We start from the raw sequence: 7,438 nt of genomic DNA, 5'->3' as shown, positions 1-7,438 counted from the left end.
AAAGCCAAAGCTTTTTCCTGCTGCTCCTTCTTTAGAAGCTGTTTTCCTACTCCCAGATAAGGGAACCTTCGAGGCCTTGTGTAGCCAGATGATGACGCTGGCTCAACACCTCTAGCCTTAGGTGCTATTGTGCTTTTGCCACTACCACCAGATGCACCACCACCACCACCATCAGTTCCAGCTGGCAACCACCACCCACGGGCTCTTCCACCAGACTTCCTCATTTTTTGGAGAATCTAACCAAAATAACAACCGTTATATGGTACTGTAAACAAGGTGGAAGGTGTATATAAACTTGTTGAGAATTTAAATCTCCCTTTTTTTTTGGGAGACAGAACCAAAACTCAGGCCCTGTGCATAAAACAACACAATGTAAGTGTCAGAAAGTGGCTGGCTGATATACGACAAACTAACAGGACTGAAGTATATCCACTTTGTAAGAATTTGAACCTCACTTTTTTTGGGGGGAGACTGAACCAAAACTTAGGCCCTGTGCATAAAACAACACAATGTAAGTGGCAGAAAGTGGCTGGCTGATATACGACAAACTAATAGGACTGAAGTATATCCACTTTGTGAGAATTTGAATCTCCCACTTTTTTGGGGAGACTGAACCAAAACTGAGGCCCAGTGTATATAACAACGCAATCTACCGTAAGTGGCAGAAAGTGGCTGGCTGACATACGACAAACTAACAGGACTGCAGTATGTCCACTTTGTGAGAATTTGAATCTCCCTTTTTGGGGAGGAGACTGAACCAAAACTCAGGCCCAGTGTATATAACAAAGCAATCTACGTGGCAGAAAGCGGCTGGCTGACATACGACAAACTAGCAGGACTGAAGTATATCCACTTTGTGAGAATTTGAATCTCACTTTTTTGGGGGGAGACTGAACCAAAACTCAGGCCCAGTGCATAAAACAACACAATGTAAGTGGCACGACCGTTGAAACGCATATGATTTTAAATGCACTTTAAGCCTGTGACTGTCACTGGTTGGAATCACCCGTTTTTGTGTCTCTGGATATAAAGATGGATTATGGACTTATGTGCTTTTCATGAAAATGGAATAAAAGGTATTTTTTATGGATATCACCCACGCTGGACTTCTGCTTCACGTTCATACTACTTGCAGCACTGCATTATCTGCACGGTGGGACTGATAGGAAGTGATCTGATCTTTGTTGCTTTTTCTTTTCTAATTACAGAATATGTCCCAGAGAATCTCGAGGTATGTGCAGTGTATTATTCAGTAAACAGACAGTGCTACAGAGCTCAGGTAAAGGCCTTAGCATGGTAATGACAATGTTCTGTGGAGCGTATTAACCCAGTCTCTTAGACGTGCTTAACATAGACAGAAACTGGCCAATAACCCACCACCATTTTTTTAAGGACCCAAATTTAGAAAATGTAAGGGAAGCAACAGTTTATTAAAGAGACAAAAGTCTAATGTATAATCCTGGAAAACTCAGCAATGGTCTTTGTCCAGCATCAGACAATGTAAATTGCTAACGAATATGTATGCCCAATCTAAGTAACAATTTGTGAACAGACATTCAGTATATGCTGACAAAAGACAACTGAACGCTGCGCTGGGACAACAAACTGGACATGGTTCCTGAATGTTGTGTCTGTGCAACTGCAGGCTGTGGACAGAAAGCATTAGCGCCACCTTCCTGGACAGCAGATTGGGAAGGGCGTAGCACAGAGGAAGGGCCAGTGGTTTTACCGTCAGACACAGATTTTGTACCCAGGTTTTCCACTCACTCACTGAGGTGCTGTGCATATGAGCAGGATACGACGTATGCTAACAGAGGTATTATGTCAAATTTCCATTTATAACGCAATGTGTGGTAAGATTTTCAAACTAGCAGCATATCTATAGAGCATGTTACATTACTTATACTATTATTCTGTGTAAGGCTGAAACCTGAAGAATTGTATGGAGCATGTTAATGCATTCATGTTCCAAAATGTGCAAGTGCAGACCAAAAATCAATATCAGGCTACCATTTACAAGCCTAAAGAGACCTTGAGAAGGGCAACAAAATAAGCAAATCATAATAATAGAATATTTAGAGATTGAGAGTAGAAATTTGACCCTTGCACAATGTCCAAAGGTTTAAAAAAATTACCCCAAGGAGTCTGTAACAGACATTAGTGAATATTGTTGGCTCCCTCCTTATTCGGCTCGCTAATAGAGCTTACCAAATAGCTGCAGCGGAAACCCAGATACGTGCAGCGCTCCCGATAATCAGGTGTCTGTCGCCAAAGCTGCATCTGTCGTGGCTTTGTGTCAGTCACAACACATGCATGGAGAGCCCAACAAACAGGCTCTCGATGAATGTGTTGTGACTGTCACACAGCCCTGTCACATGTACCTGATTATCAATCCGGGTTCCCGATGCAGCTATTCGGTAAGATCTATTAGCGAGCCGACTAAGGAGCGAGCCGATGATTTTTGCTCATGTCCAATCTGTCCAATCTGTATTAGACCAGCTGAAAGATGCCGTGATGGGGACATCACAATACACTTTTACACTTTGCAGTTTTTAGAAAAGGTAGAAAAAAAGTGAGATGAAATGTGACCATTGCAAAATTTGCAAAGGTTTCCAAAAATTACCTCAATGCGTCTGTATCATACACGCTGAAAGTGGCCATGATGGGGACCTCACAATACACTTAGCAGTTATTAAAAGAGGTAGAGACAGAGAGCACAAGTTTCACCATTGCACAATATGCAAAGGTTTCTAAAAATTAGCCAAGGGGTCTCTCTCAGACCAGCTGAAAGACGCCGTTATGGGGACATCACAATACACTTAGCAGTTATTACAAGAGGTAGAGATAGAAAGTATAAGATTCTCTACTGCACAAAGTGCAAAGGTTTAAAAAAATTAGCGAAGGGGTCTCTCTCAAACCAGCTGAAAGACGCCGTGAGGGGGACAGAGGTAGAGAGAGAGAGTACAAGTTTCACCATTGCACAATGTGCAAATATTTCAAAAAGTACAAAAAACTTTACCCACGTGGGGTATACATAAATTAAAACTAAGTACTTATTGCAGAAGCAGGAGGAGGAGGAGGAGATGGTGATTTCCTGAAAAAAATGGTTTTGGATGGTGAGGGATGGACGTTGAGACAACTTCCCAAAAAACATTTATCCTGTATTTACATAACATTGCTGTCATCCGTAGGGCTTACAAAGTGGGAGAAAATCCATCCCTTGTTCAATTTTAGAAGAGTCAGCCTGTCTGCATTTTCCATCAACAGGTGTGTGCGCCTATCCCTTATGATTGCACCTGCTGAACTAAAAACTCGCTCAGACAACACACTTGCTGCAGGGCATCGCAACACCTCCAAGGTGAAAATCTTCGGCACTCAAAAAGGAACAGTTTATTATCATCCAAAAGAGGCAAGTCGTCGACCACCTATACAAGGTACAGGACAATGGTATATACAGATATACTTTCGCTGCGACGTTTCAGCAATCACATGCCTTTCTCAAGCCAAATCTGTTGTGGAAATATATACAAAAAGATATACATACTGTTAAAAAACTAGAAACTCCAAAAGGATAATTGGAAAACAACCAAGAAGTAACTGAGGGTACCACAGGGAACCTTTCCCAACGTGAAACATGACAAGAATAATTTCATAATCAAGCATGCACAAAAGTCACTTGTATTACCCCAATCTAGAATGCATGTGCAGATAGACATAAATGAAAATCACTTGTAAAACCCCAGTATGAAAAACATGTGTAGAACCCACAAGAACAATCAGTTATATCCACGTGTACATCAAGATTAAAATATATATATATATATGTATATTCCCATACACCTTTTGATAGGGACCCATGTCGATTATGTCCACAAAGATATAATATTTTCTATAAAGCATAAATTCAACATAAGACTAACACTAAAATAGACAAACACAGACCAGGGTTTACCTGTGTTGAAATGGCCATCACTTTGAAAAAATTCTCACCCCATGGGTTAGCACCATAGCATCATATCTAAAGGACACTCCAGATTTTTTAAACTCCATTAGGAACATTGAGGCCCTCCCCTTGGGAAGCAAACTTGTAACACTCGACGTCAACAGCCTCTATATGAGTATAGAAAACCAAGTGGGCACAGAGGTGGTAAAAAGATTTCTAGCTAACCATACCACCTATAGCAGTGACAAGATTTGCTTCTGCAAAGATTTACTGAAATTAATCCTTATGGAAAACTTTTTTCTTTTTGAGGATCAATTTTACATACAGAGGAAAGGTACTGCTATGGGGTCCAATGTGGCACCCCATATGCAAATATACAGTATATATGGACTATTTTGAGACATCATATATATATACAACCACCCCCTCTTTGCGACTAATATCATACACTGGAAAAGATTCATTGATGATAACTTCTTTATCTGGATTGGCGATGACGAAACATTGACTCAATTCTACACAGATCTCAGTAGAGCAACTATTGACTTGTCCTTCACTATTCACCATGACACATGATCTATTCACTTTTTGGATACCACTATCTCAATCACCATAGAAGGAAATTGGAAACTGACCTATACACAAAACCCACAGACAAGAACAGTCTCCTTCACTATACAAGTTGTCACCCTCCCTCAACACAAAAATAAGGCTCTTCTGAAATCCCAACACTATAGGGTTCGTCGCATTGTGTCCAATGCAAAACACCCGTACACTTAGACATGACAACATGGATCTCAAAATCAGCCACAGGGGATACCCTGATACAATTCTTAGATCGTCTAGAACTCCACCTGAGCAAACAGTGACAGACAGAAAACAGAGAATATTTTTCATCAGTACATTTCACCCATTCAATAGAGCAATAAATAGCAATGTATTAAAGCATTGGTCAATTCTACAAACATCATTTCTAAAAGTTCCTGAGTTCATGAGTAGACCCATTATGGGTTATAAACAACCAGAGAACATTAAAAACCACATTGTGAGGACCGATGTGGGTTCTGCAAGAGCGAGCCTAACTCAACGTACATTATCCACCCCTTGAAGGGGCACATTTTCGTGTTTAGGTTGCCTTCAGTGTTCTAATATTTCCAAGGTTGACAGCTTTACTCACCCCTGCCCCGGAAAACATTACCCTATTAAGGGTTTTTATACATGTGAAGCCACATATGTCATTTATCTCATCAAATGCCCATGCAGCCTAGGATACGTGGGCAAAACAAATTCATGACCGGATATCGCAGCATAAGTCCACAATTAGATGTGGACAAATGTTGTTACCCATTTCCTCGTATTTTATTTCTAGTGGTCATACCATTTCTCAGCTTAAATATCAGGTAATAGACCATATTCCACCCAACAGTCGTGGTGGTGACAGAATTAAGATGTTGAAGTAACTCGAATCTTTTTGGATCCATATGTTACAGAATTTGTCTCCTCTGGGGCTCAATAGAAAGTACGAAGTCCATTATTGATATGCCAGAATTTCTTTAATGTACTAATGTTTGAAGTGATAACTAAAATAATGTCATAACTATTGACAGTGGACCCATGAAGATCTCACTTGTCCTATTTCTTCTTCTTCCATAGATACCTCTATAGACTACAGACCAGGTAATTAGTTCCACTCCCCGTCTTTCTACCTTTCTTTTTCTTTTTTTTTTTTTTTATATATATATTTTTTCCCTTTTTTACAATTATTTTCATTTGTTTCATTCTCATTTTTAGCATTTTTGTTTATCATTTTTTCTCAATGCCTTATTTTTTTATATATTTATTCATTTTTTTCCTTTGTTAGTCTTGTTTTTGTTTTTGTCCGTTTTTCCTTTTTCTCATTTTTTAGCATTTTGCTTTCTCCATTCCCTGAGGACCATTCTTTGTCCTAGCCCTTTTTCCTTTTTTTTTTTTTTTTCATTTTATTAATTTATTACTCATTAGATTTAATTTATTTCATTTTTCCATTTAATAATTATTATTTTTTTCTATTTTTTTATTTTTTACTTATTTCTGATTTCTCGTTTATTTTCATTTTTATTCCCTATTTTTTTTACCGTATTTTCTTATTTTTCAGTCTTTCTCTTTCAATTTCTCAGTTTTTCAGCCATGGGTATTGTTAGACCCTCCTCGTGTACTCCCTCCTTTTTTCTGCCTTGTTTGCACTATATTCTACTCTATTTTCTCATTATACATACTAAAGAGTGATAGAGAACAAAGATACCCTTAATCAACAAACCGGGGCTGTAATCCTTTTTATTCCCTCCCTTTTATTAAGCACCCTAGGCAATGTCGCATGCCCGCACAGCACCCCAAACGAAGAAACGAAGCAGCCTGGCTATTTTCGGCTGATATTTCGCTGCGTATGCGCACCTATGCATTTCAACCCGGCTGCTTTGAACCGGAAGTAGAAGAGAATACTTCCCATTCTACTAGCACTCATTTATGAAGGCTTATTGTAGTATCCGCATACAGACACCGGCCGTTCGTTCCCACACACAGGCGCTTGCACGTAGGTAAAGTAACCGTCTACAGACCGCATAGTATGATACACTTCCTTGTTTAATTTTGGCCTAAACACTTGCGGGTAACAATACCAGCCACTAGGGTTGAGCGACTTTTACTTTTATAGGATCGGGTCGGGTTTCACGAAACCCGACTTTTTTAAAAGTCGGGTCGAGTGAAATCGGCCAATCCTATAAAAAAGTCAGGGTCGGGGTCGGCCGAAACACGAAACCCAATGCAGTGCATTGGGGTTCTAATGGTTCCCAGGGTCTGAATGAGAGGAAACTCTCCTTCAGGCCCTTGGATCCATATTTAAGTGTAAAATAAAGAATTAAAATAAAAAATATTGCTATACTCACCCTCTGACGCGCCCTGGTACTAACCGGCAGCCTTCCTTCCTTAGAATCAGCACGTGAAGGGCCTTAGATGACGTCGCGGCTTGTGATTGGTCGCGCGACCGCCCATGTGACCGCTCGCGCGACCAATCACAAGCCGCGACGTCACCGAAGGTCCTTCAAGCGCTGATTCTTAGGAAGGAAGGCTGCCGGAAAGAAGCAGGGCGCGTCCGAGGGTGAGTATATTCCTATTAGGTATATACTCACCCTCGGACGCGCCCTGCTTCTTTCCAGCAGCCTTCCTTCCTAAGAATCAGCGCTTGAAGGACCTTCGGTGACGTCGCGGCTTGTGATTGGTCGCGCGAGCGGTCACATGGGCGGTCGCGCGACCAATCACAAGCCGCGACGTCATCTAAGGCCCTTCACGCGCTGATTCTAAGGAAGGAAGGCTGCCGGTTAGTACCAGGGCGCGTCAGAGGGTGAGTATAGCAATATTTTTTATTTTAATTCTTTATTTTACACTTAAATATGGATTCCGATACCGATTTCCGATATTGCAAACATATCGGAACTCGGTATCGGAATTCCGATACCAGAT

General features: G+C 40.7%; 1 long non-coding RNA gene across 1 annotated transcript; it reads left to right on the top strand.

Annotated features, from left to right (window-relative positions):
• Positions 1-3,281: 3,281 nt before the first annotated feature.
• Positions 3,282-6,406, top strand: LOC138643607 (uncharacterized). Its single transcript, XR_011314210.1, has 3 exons — positions 3,282-3,434; positions 5,597-5,620; positions 6,279-6,406. It is a non-coding gene; the product is annotated as an uncharacterized lncRNA (long non-coding RNA).
• The last annotated feature ends 1,032 nt before the right edge of the window (positions 6,407-7,438 follow it).

The sequence above is a fragment of the Ranitomeya imitator genome, chromosome 6 (assembly GCF_032444005.1).
Source record: "Ranitomeya imitator isolate aRanImi1 chromosome 6, aRanImi1.pri, whole genome shotgun sequence".
NCBI lineage: Eukaryota > Metazoa > Chordata > Amphibia > Anura > Dendrobatidae > Ranitomeya > Ranitomeya imitator.
Note: the sequence above shows the minus strand (reverse complement) of the source record. Positions and strands in the feature narration are given on the sequence as shown.